Source organism: Tyto alba, unplaced genomic scaffold (assembly GCF_018691265.1).
Source record: "Tyto alba isolate M040663 unplaced genomic scaffold, T.alba_DEE_v4.0 Super-Scaffold_8, whole genome shotgun sequence".
NCBI classification, from domain to species: domain Eukaryota; kingdom Metazoa; phylum Chordata; class Aves; order Strigiformes; family Tytonidae; genus Tyto; species Tyto alba.
The window spans coordinates 6253624-6266042 of record NW_024881329.1 but is presented as its reverse complement, the minus strand read 5'-3'; the positions used below and the strand labels follow the sequence as shown (position 1 = coordinate 6266042).

The 12419-nt window shown below is 35.2% G+C and overlaps 1 protein-coding gene across 1 annotated transcript in view; it reads right to left on the bottom strand.

The window, feature by feature from the left end:
- Positions 1–12419, bottom strand: part of SOX6 (SRY-box transcription factor 6) — a 337003-nt gene that overhangs the window by 314967 nt on the left and 9617 nt on the right. The window contains exon 2 of the mRNA XM_032984902.2: positions 6717–6787. The gene's annotated coding sequence lies outside the window, so the exon portion shown is untranslated. The remainder of the gene's footprint in view (positions 1–6716; positions 6788–12419) is intronic.

The window sequence follows — 12419 nt, the reverse complement described above, 5'->3', positions numbered from 1 at the left end:
AGTGACCGGGCAATTTTTTAAAAGAAAGGTATTATATATTAAATACTAAGGCATTTGAGTAGAAATTAGATACTAAAACCAGTAGTAATTCCATATATACAGCCAGTTTGCTAGCTAGTCATCCATCTTCATTCTGGTACCCTACAGTACTTTGGATCTTCTGCAGGACCATGTGTCTCAGTCAGACCCTCATTCTTGCCAATTCCCAGATGAAGATCGTCTCCCTTTCTAAATCAAACTTTACTTTTAATACTGAAAATAAGAACTTCGAAAAAAGTCTTATATTTTGTGAACTTTCATCAGGAATGGCAGAAGTGAGATGTGAAACTTCAAAAATGCACGTAACCTGCTTTGTTTTAGCATCAGAGAATTGGATTAATTACTCCCTGGGGCTTTTTGGCTCCTGCAGCAAGCATCTTTCAGACTAACTTTCAGAGCCAGGATTATACAGTAATCTCTAATAAACCCATAAAGACAATATGATATTTACACAATTAAGTGTAGTCTGATTATTTTATGATACACAGTACTGAATTCATCACACACATATATTAAGAACAGAAGCTGCTCACAGTTAGTTCAAATGGATTTTGTTCAATGTCTTGTTAATGTAGATACCCCAAAATATCAATTCATCATCACTGTACATGGACTTAAACTACTAAAAGTATAAATTAACATTCTCACATTATTTATATTTTAGTTATTAATGAAAGCACTGCCAAGAAGAAAAAAAATACAGAAAATTAATTTTAAAAAATATGCACTGATTTTTTAAATTGACCTTTATGCTCTATTTTATCTTTAATACCTTAAAGTAACATTTTTAATGGAGGCTTCACTTTGATCAGCTCTTTTTAATTAACTTTAGAGATGTGTTTTACAGTACAGTCTTTATCAATTTTTTTATTTAGCTATTAACACTTATGTTTTACCTTCAACAGACCATTATCAGATTTCTATCAAGTCAGGCTTTGGTATATACCATAGATCTTGATACATCTAGCAAGCAGTTAACCTCTTACCCCACACTCTCTTGTAACTGTGATTATGATGAATGAGTGGTTACTTCTAAGCAATTCTGGTTTATGTCAATAAATGAATCAAACAGCCATTGGTATATGTGCATTAGGAAGACAGAGAGAAAACAAAGCTGTCTGTGGACACTTTATAACCCTCAGCCTTTTAAGTAATATGATTTGAAAAGTTAATGCTGACATCAACTGTTGGTATAGTTCATCCATACAATAGAATAAGAAACCCTTTGTGTAATTTACGTAGAATGAGAAATACTGTATATAATTTATTACTTGCAGCTCGGCTTAATGAAAATTCTCTTTACAGCTTTTCTAAGATCCTGCATTGTAGTTATTGAGTGACCCGAGGCCTTGGTTTTGTGATGAACAACCATGTCTTCTGAAAATATTTTGGCTCTGCAAATGCCAATCACTTGCACAAAACCTATAGGACTCTGTCCAGGTATGGACTTGTACAAATACTTTGCTTCCACATTCTTAATTCATCTTCTTAGCACAAATATTTCCTAACAGATTCCTCTCTCTCAAGCATTGCATGCAACTTCAGCAGCATATAAAATTGTTTAGATGAGGATTTCCATTTTATTGCTTAGTACTTTTGCAAAGAATTTTTTAGACAGCAGATGGGTCTAGTGCATTACACGGATCTCATCCAGCACACATATGGAGCAGCAGCAGAGCAAGGAGGTCCTCACTTACATCCAGAGCATGACAACCCTCTGAAAAAGCATTTCTAGCAGCAGCCTCACTAAATGGTTCAACTTCACCAAAAAGAAAGCGTGGTCTCTGTCTTTGTGCAGTGGGTCAGAAGTTAGCTGGATAGTGCTCTCACCCCCAGTGGTGTCATTTTAGTAACTGCTAAAGAATCTAATAGCATGACACGTTTTGGGTTTATATGAATGAAAACTTATTTTGTATATCTTCCCCTGTGGCATACAATTCTTTATAAAGAATTGAAGATTTCTGTGCTACGTAAACTACTTCTAGGATTTTGACACAGTGCATTATTTGCTTATTATAAGAAAAGCTGGCTAAAATGAATACAATGCATATTGCTTCCACAATATGAGCATTCTGTATATCTATTAATTTATTTACTTATTACCAAGAAACAGTCTGTACAGTGAATAGAGAAGCAGCCAAAATAGTGTCTGCTGCACTCAGAAGGTAAACTCAGATGGAAACATGCTTCTGTGCCAGCATCATGCAACAGGCACTCCTTCTACTAGAACTAGAAGTCCCTAGGTGACCTCAAACAACCACACAGCTTCAGAAAAATTCACACGGGGCAGTCCATCAGACATCCCAGCTAGAGGCACAGGGCACGGAGAGAGAACTTCAGATACTGAAAAACAAACAGAACTTTTTGTAGTTTTGAATGGATTCTGTCCTGTTCTCAGCAAATGAATGTCCAGGCCACCCTTCTCTCTCCAGTGTTTTCTCCACACCTTCCTCTCTTCAGGTGCAACTACAGAGCTCTGGATGGATGCACCTGCTTCTATTAGACCCACACTGGCAAATGTGCTTGGGCATCTACACACCAGGTATTACTCAAGCATAAAGAAACGCCCTTTCCCCATCTTCCATTTTGTTTCTACTCAAGTGACTCTCTCTTAAGTACATCTAAAATATGTGTATTTACAGAAGCTTTCTCAGACAAGAAAGCTCTTCATGGCAGGTGCCTTGCTTTTATATTTATTTATATCTCACATTATATAATGGAACGGTGTTTCTTATCAGAAAATTTGTGTGCTACTGCAGCACAAGCATTGCATGGAAACAGTAAGACAGTGTTCCACTAGAAGCAGATTTTACATTCACCATTTATAAAATAATCCCAGGAAAATAGAGCTTTGAATTGCTGAGGGTTTACTTCATAGTGCAACCACATCATTTTACATTGGTATGTCACAGATGTTAGAGGGAAAGTAGGCAGAAGAGGATAAGGACCTCTGATACATCCAGCACACACATGCCAAAAAAAAGCGTGGATGTTGAAACAAACAGAGCCTCCAGTAAGGCATCACTTGGCTTTCTTAATAGGAATTTTGAAAGAATCGGCTCTTTATAGAGAGAGGTAAGTGGTAAGCAGGTAAACACCTCCTTAACCAAAATGCTGATGAACAATTATATCTTACAAAGAGAAGAACTTACATCAACTTTTTAAGAACTGAGTTCAGTATATCATTTTTTCTAGAAATCATAGACACTGTTTGTTCCCAGATAAATTAACTGTAGTTCAGTATAACATCAGATGTTATCAATTAAACCCAGAAAGGTAAATAGTGTCAAAACCATGTCTTCACTTGCTCCAGGTTGTTCACCTTAGACTTTGTCAAGTAAATATTCGCAATTTAATTGTTTTCCCGTTTTAAATAAACTGGTACAAATATAAAGCACAAATCTATTAAAAAATAACAGATAAATTTATTTACCTATGGTTTTAAGTAGAACCATTCCAAATTCAACCAAAAAAAGTATAAAATTGCCTTAAAAATAAGATTGACGAAAAAATACTGAGTTTGAAGCAAAGCATACTCCCTGATGATGTGTTGACTAAAATAAGTGTTTGAAAAGATTAAGTTAACCTACTCACAATCTCAGTTTTATTGTGTTATAGTGTGTGTGCATGTGTGTGTCCCCTAAGCATTTATATTTTTGCTTGTAAACCTTCCTTGAAAAACGTTTCTGCTGTTTATTTTTAAAGAAATTTGATTTTAGTCTCAAATCCAATTTTATTATTTTTACCATATTTTCAATACAGGCTTTTCACTGAAGATCTGTTCTCACAAGACACTGAGGTTTCATGGGCTTTAACACCATTTATTTCAGGATTTTTTCTCCCCTCTGTCAGTGTTTTCGCTTTGTAGTCAAGTCACAATAAAATGTTTACATAGAAACTGAACTGCTAGTAAAAGGTGCTTCTAATTGTTGATATACAAGAAAAATTTGCTTTAAATGCTGTGTTATTAGAGGGCATTTATTTTGCCATCTGTAAATGCTATTTGCTATCTTTAAATAACTACTGCAGTTTACTACTGGACAAATCTACTTGAGAAGAACAATTAAATAAATTAAACCATGTCAGGACCACATTCTTGAAAAAAGTAACCTTTAGTTAGGACAATTACTCTGTGGGCATAACACAAAAGCACAAAAGTCACATTTTCCATGAAATTTACTTTTGTATGAATCATCAACCCTGTTTTCTCCTGAACAAAACTAGCCAAATATGACAAAAAAACCCCAAAGTTGTCTGAACTGGATGATCCAAGTAATTACATGTTACAGCAGAATGTATCTATGACAAAACTTTCAAAAATTTGAGGAAAAAGTTATTATAGCCCCTGGTTGAAATAGCTTTGGTATAGAACTGTAGCAGTATTTAGCTGATCTTGCTGTATTCCCATATAAAAAATATGCACAGTTTCAAAGATCAATCTTCCTAGCAGTGATGTACACTCCTTCCCTTTGGAGTATAGATCAAACAAACATGCCATAGAAACATGCCCAAATGTTATAGCATAACATGAAAAAGGTATACACTTCTCATTAGCATTTTTAAAATGCTGCTTAGAATTGAATCTTCTCAAAATTCCTTATATATGCAAACCTTTTGACTTCAACATCAATCCCCCAAAGCTCCTATATTATATGGCATCATCTGCTTAGGGCCTGCTTCTTCAACCTCAGGACCTGATCCTGATTTCATCAGCTTCCATGGTCACATCACATGAATAAGTATTTGCAGAAATCAGGCCTTTAAATTGAAAGATACTTGAGGAAACAACCCTTCCTCGTAGTCTATGGAGCACAGTGAAAATTTATGACACTGTGCATATTACCGTTACTGAATAGTAAGAGTCTCTATCTGATGAACTAATGAACTACCTACAGAATATTTGCCAGTTCAGAGCGGTAAAATACAGATGATTTAAGAAGATCTAAACCTGTATTACTATAGAATATATACTTCAATCCTCTTTTCAATATGTGAGGAAACACTGGGCTGAATCAATCAGTTGTACATCCTACATTTTATTTTATGTTTATTTTAGTTTATGTGAACCTGAGGTTTGCATATGTTCCTAGATATACAGTGCTAAATATTAAAATAAGTCCTTCAATCAGAGAACATGAACACAGTCAGCAATAGTGCCATTGTCAGCCAAGAAAAGCAGGACTCCAATCAGGAGTCCATGATATAATTACTAAAGCCCCTTATACGTTCATAATACTACATGAACATGAATTAGATGATATTTACAGATTCTCACCCAATTAGCCTGGTATGCACAAAGTTCACCATGAATCTATCATTGTATTTATTCCATTGCTTTGATTGGAAAGTATACTCCATATTGAAGTATAAGGAGGTACTGTTTGTATTGACTGATATATTACTATTTCCATTTATAGCTGAGAAAAATGAAGCAAAGAAAGTCTAACTGATTGCTTGAAAAAACACATACAGTGGCAAAGCCAGGAAGAGTTACAAAAATTCCTCACTCTCAATTTAGTAATCACTTCACATTTCCTTCTCAAAACTATTTTTCAATCGTAATACTTTTTTTAAATTATTTTTTTTTGACAACAATATTTTCTTTAAATACAACTGACAATGCTCATTAAAAAGATGCTGACCCATAAATGAAGGAAACTGCAAATATAATAGCAAAATCGTATATGAAAATGAACATTTGTAAAGGGGGTTAGTACAAATTGAACACATTTTTATGTTGAGAGAAGAACCAGTCATATTTTTCCCTGATGAATGTAGTTCTGTAAACATCTTTTTCCACAAATGATTGAATAAATATTTATTTGTAAACTATATTTGTGACTTAAGAGAACAAGCTGTATAGATTGGTTTCATTTATATTACAGCATACAAGAGGTACTGCAATAATTTATATCATGCCAAGTCTAAGGCCCATTAGGTTTTCCTTATTATATTTGACTAAAGCTGGACTATCCAAACCAGCAATTCTGAAAGCTTTCTATTTATTGTGTAAATAACTATCTTCCTCCCATATCCTCTCCTCTAACTTTCCCTTTCTCGATGCATTTATGCATAGGCCTAATCATCATTTGCTTTATTTGAACTTGAGCACACGCTGAAACATATTCTTGGGCCATGGCCTAAATGACTATAGTCCCAGTCATTTTGCTGCAACCATAAAGGTCTGCTTTCTCCAGCGTATATAAAAAACACATTCCCAGTTCAGCAGATATTGGTCACCCTAGTGTTTCCTCAATGAATCCATGTAGCATGTCTTCTAAAAGTCCTGTCGGTCTTGAATCACAGTTCATTTCTAGAAATCATTTTCATCACAACAGCAAGATGCACTGCTATACAAGTGCCACAACTGATGTGTTACTGTAAGCAACACTGTTCTTTCATTATTACTATTATTAGTACAATAATCAAAAGAACGCTTGAAAGAGCAGGAGTATTCACTGTTAATTCAAGCATTTGTAGCCCCTCTGAATAACTGAAGCATAAATTGATAGCAAAGAAACTACAAAAAATTTTTAAGTAGTTAGGTACATTTCTTAATAAAAGAACATTCTAAAACTGTCATATGACAGTGACATTTTAAAAAGGCTTCCATTCTTCATGTTAAAATAGTATTAGAAAGTTTCACATAACGGGAAAATTAATCAATAAATACTTACAAATACACAAGAAAATTAGCCCCAGCTCCCAGAAATCACTGGTAAGTTGCTTTTGAATTCATGAAACTGACCTGAAAATGTAAAAAGAAAAAAGTTGAAACAAAAGCCCAGAACTAATAAATGTTACTTTTTTATTATTATAGAATAGTTATTATTTTTAACTATGAACTAAATAAAATAGAACACAAGACTGTTGTCACTATTTCAGCCAAGTAATTTAGACAGAATTCGTTTCCAGGAAGCCAATACCAACAGAAACAATTATTTCATTGTTCTGCATCTCACACCATAGCAACCCAGTCCATTACGGCTTCTAAGAACTGTCATAAATGCAAGCATGGTTATCTTTTAATAAGGAAAATAGCAGTGAGGAGTTTTTTTGGGCTGGTTGGGTTTTTTTGCTTGTTTTTTTGTTTTCAAGTGTTACAGAACGTTCATTATTTTTTTAAAGTATTTTGTTAACAAGATTTTGCAGCTTAACGTGTGTAAAACAATATTGTTTATGTGTGTTTCACTGGAACCCATCTAAGGCAAAATTCATACAGAAAGACTAACGATTTTGTTCTCCTATGGTCTAGATCCCAGTTAGAAGCTTAGCCTAAGTACAATGCGTTCACTATAAGGCATGATTAAATCCAACATTCTTTTTCCTGCATACCCCTCAGTTCTAGTTGGAAAGGTAACAGATGCAACCCAAACCCACAGAGCTCGCCTTATAAAATTCTTTAACTAGCACAATGACTCACTTTATGCCTCTAAATATCCATGGTTTCCTCTCTCCAGAACCCCCATGCATTAGAAGGTAGTTCAGTAGTTTATTTTTATTGTTTGGTCTACATACAGCACATTTTTAGTTCTTATGAAAACAAAGAAACTTTGTTGCACAGCCCTTGTTTTCTTTCCAAAATGTGAGGATGGATATGGGTAACATTAAACTGAAAATAGTAATGGAGCCTGGGCAACTAGTTTAGGTCAAAACCTTTTTGTTCTCCGAGAGCTATCTGATTAATTTGCAGTTCATAAAACAGTGGGTGTAAGCTCAGTTTAAAAACATGTAACTATATTTAAGATGAAATCATCATTTTTGTTAGCCTCCAGTAATCTTTAAGAAACACCTTCCCACAACATTTCTGTATCCTAAAGTGCACCAGCCAGTACTGCACATTGCCTAGAGACAAGGAGAGAATACCAAACTTATCTTGATGTAGAATATCCTCCTTATTTCATACACCCACCCTGAAGTGCATATTATTCATTCCAACCAAGCCCTCCCCCATGCTGAAAGTACACATTTAATTGTGTCTTCTCTCCTGCCATACCAACAGAGTCAACAAATCTCATTTCCTATATCAATGCAGTGTTATTATATATTTTAAAAGCAAGTCTGAATCTCATTATCAGCTGATTTATGCCATTAGTGTGTTTTGGAGCCACCAATTAAACAAGGACAGTGGTTCATAAGGTCACAGTTAATTAATCTGAAAGAATATAAATACACTTTAATGCACACCACCTCATGTAGAGAATTTAGGAACAAAGCACCAAACCTTTATTCTGGGCAAGCAATTAGGGGGAAAGGTTAAACATACAAAATTTTAAATTTAGCTTTAGCACTCTGTTAATCTACCAGGGAAAAGTTCCGTTTGGTAAAAAATCCTGCAGATTAACATGTATCTGAAGCCTTGATTCTTAGAGCAACTGTGCAAGTGAGGGAGAAGGCAGAACAAGGCTAACCATACCCAGTAATCCCAAGCAAATGAAGGCTTGTTACCCAAATAACACCTCAGAACTGGGAATCAGCTGCAGGCTTATCCATTATGTAGCTGGTCAGGGTGGAAAAAACAAAAAACCCAACTGCAAACAGCTCAGACTATTCAAAATGGACTCATCTGAGCTACACTGTTGTATTTAGTACATCATACAAAACTGACTCCTCTTTCAACAACGTTCCCTTAGTAAATTTAATAAAATAGTGCAATCAAGTAAGCATTCAGTAACAGCAGTAGTCTACCAACACAACAAGAGTATAAGTAAAATGCTGAAAACAATCTAATTGATTTAAAATAGTTATCCACAGTGAAAATTCAAGTATGAGGTACCTGGGGTTTATATGGAAGAAAATTATACCTTTTCCTTACTTCCTTGACTCATTTTACCTTGCACAGTTCCTTGCTCTAGATAACACACACACACACACAAACACAACAAAAGCAAACCTTGTGACCTAATTAGATGAAGTAGTTGCTAACTATGTCCTTTGTCTTTTACACCTGTAGTCCTATAGCCTCACATTACTTTTCTTTTTAGCTTTTCAGGAAACTTTCCTTAAAGCAAAAAGTGTAACTATTTTCTTATCCATGTAGAAAACCCTCTGTCCAAACCCCAACATCATAAAGTTTAATACAAAATTTCTATCAGGTGTACCCTATAAAGAGCATAGAATTAAATATAAATTTATTACATAAAGAAAATAGACCAAGGACTAATATTATGCAGGCCAATAGTTGTTCCTTGTAGATTTTTTTACCTCTTTTATCAATAAAAGACTTGTATCATGTTTTTAAAGGTGTTTGGGAGGCCAACACCCACTGATGTTGAGAAGACAGACTCAACCCTTTCAGAAGTCTAGCTCTTATTCTACTAGTTTAAACCATTTACACTTTGACTTTAGATGTCTCAAGTTGAACTCCAGGTGACTACACAGGTGAATAGTGGTTGCATAAACATATACAAGAACAAAGTTTTCTTTAAAGTATTCTGTTGATTCAATTGGTACAAGTCTCACCAGAAACTTCACTCAGATATTTTGCATTCAAAATGCTCTCAAAAACATTCTCAATACTTGCAACTTCTGCAGGTATTTCAGATGTTGTTTGAAAAGTTGCTAGCATCCTTATCAAAGACTCACTCCCCCGGTCCCACTATAAAAGGGGAAAAGTAAAGCTGTAAGAGCAACTTACGCTCTGATTTCAGGTACCTTTGCCAAAAGATGTATCATACTTAAATTGGCATATAACGTGAAGCAAATGAAAAAGACTACGTTTTCTTTTTCCTGTACTATAGCTGACTTTCTGTTCTACCACTCTGTTAAAGTGTGAAAACTTGACAGCAGAGGAAAAACACAGTGTAAAGACCTAAATCTGTACACCAATGACTCCAGTGCTCTGGTACTAATCAGCATTTCAACCTCCAAGCTGAAGCATGGCTGCAAGACAGAGAAACTGGTGCAAAACCCGATGCAATGTATCAGATTTATATGAACTTGCTGGCTATACTGCTGCCACACTTGCTGTTGAAAACACCCAGAGGTAACACACCATGGGCTCCCAAGTCTTGGAAAGCGGCATAAAAAACCCAAACACCACAAACTGCCAACACCATGAAAACAAGAAACCACAAAGACAGGTATTTACAAAAGGACCTGAGCATTGAGGCAATTCGCTTTCAATTAAAATAGCAAAAGTTGGTTATCTCCTCCTTTGCCTCAAAAATTCCGTTTTAGAAAACCATAAAAAAGTTACATTTTAAATGAAAAGGTTTGCTCAAAAACAAACATCATGGTAGTTTTCATGGTTTTGACTGTTTGTTTGGGGTTGTTCTTTTTCAAACGGGAAAAGGTGTCCTAATGTCAGATAATGTGAAATAAGACTAACATCATTTCTGTGAACACCAAAAAGTCATAGGCCTGGCTTAAAAGAAGTTTTAATAAAGTTAACAGTCTCTCACTGACTTGACTAAGAATAATGTAGTCATCCAACACTTTCAGAGAATCTTTCAAAATAACTCACTTTTCAAAAAGCTAAGCTTTTTCTTCTCTTGCAAACAGATATTGACACCAAGAGAACACCGGACATAAAACAGATTATGTACATCACCAAATGACTATAAGATCTTGTATGTCCTAAGTGTTATGAACCAAAGAAAATTCCATAAATAGCCAAATGTCATTTATAAAATAATCCTCTTTTTGCCTAAACTCCTTCAGCATTAATAACTCCAAGAGATTTTAGTTTGCAGAAGATAAGATTTCACCATTTTTGGAAAGCAGGAAAAAAAACAAAACAAAACAAATTTCATAAAATCCTTAATTAAAATATTCTGATTCTTCTAAGATAGACCCTCTACAGGTAGTCTCTATTTTCTGTGCACAGTCATCAGTAAGCATGAAGGAAGCCTGCAAGTAAAAAATGGAAGCAGTTATTTAGTAAAAAGCATGGCATCATGTTATATCATTTGAGAACGTGGCCTATCATTGTGGGCTGCTGAGACTAAAATATGTACCATTCAACAACTGTTAAAAAACTAGTTTCAGAATTATAGCATGATGTAAAATGAGAAAAAGGAATAATACAGAAATTAAGCTATACATTTAGGGCCTGAATCACATAGCAATTTCACACCTGGAAATGTCTAAAATTTCACAATTAAAACAACATTAACGACCTGTAAGTCCCTAGCCACAATCACAAAAATGAAAGAGATATGCTGATTATGAGATCCTTTGAGCTGGATTTCTAAAAATCTTACTTAATTCAGGTAAAGGGCATAGTTTCAAGATGATTCGATGAAGAATGTTTTATTTACACATGGAACACTCTTCATACATGATAATTCTGAAACAGGAAAGTGAACATAATAATTAATCACTATAGATGAGACTTTCTACAAAAGAGATGAGTAATTTCCTATTATCTTCCCTTTTTGTCACTTCTCGACAGTGGTTTAGGATTGCACTTTACTGCCTTTGCTGGCTTGTTTCCTAAACTGTTTATTCTCCTTGGTTCCATACATTAGCCAAAAACAAACAAAAAAAAACAACCCACCAAACCTAAACCACAATGCTCTTTCCCTAATGCTTTTCATTTTAGACCAGTCCCTCTGCACTGATCCTCATTTGGATTTTTGTACTCCATTGACTGCAGCCAAATGAACGTTCAAAGGAGGAATCAGAGCATACCACCTGTTATACAAGTGGTCATTTAAAAATACATGTTGCATCACAGTGAGGTAAGAACAACAACAACAGTGCGTACAATATAAAAACTGGTCTCCAAAGCTCTGTCCTCAGTCCCTGACTTCGCTATAGATTTTCTGCTCAACCTTCAGCAAGAGTCTCTTTGTGCTTCTTATTCACAAGAAGGAGCTACTGTTTCTTCCTTCTGTAACAGTGATGCTTTACAATTCTACGTACCAGAATCTGTGATGTCGTTATTACAGAAATGAGGCTCAAAAAAATTCCTAAAATAGGATACATCTCCACAGAGTTTTGCAGGGAGATGTGAGCTCACTCTACCCACACTCGGAGATGACTGGCCACAAACCCACTCTAATCCAGTTTAGCTATGGTTAGCACTTACGTAAACTACATGACTTCCAGTTTAAAGCAACCTCACATCTGCCTACAAAAAGCATGTCGACGTACACATACATACAACATAGATGGTGTTTCTGTAAACTACCTCTTAAAAAAAGGAACCCCATAAGCATCACCACTTTTGCCAAAACCCACAGTGTGGTTCACAAGACAGTTGTTCCCCGTCTCTCCCAGAAGGGTACCACTCCACAGAGACAGATTATCTGGCAGCATTATATTATATTATATAACAGACTATAAGAGCTCCTTATGATCTCTTCTGTAAAGACACATGCATTTGCAAAATTGCATTATGTCTTCAACAGGCAGCTCGTGAAGGTTCCTCTGCT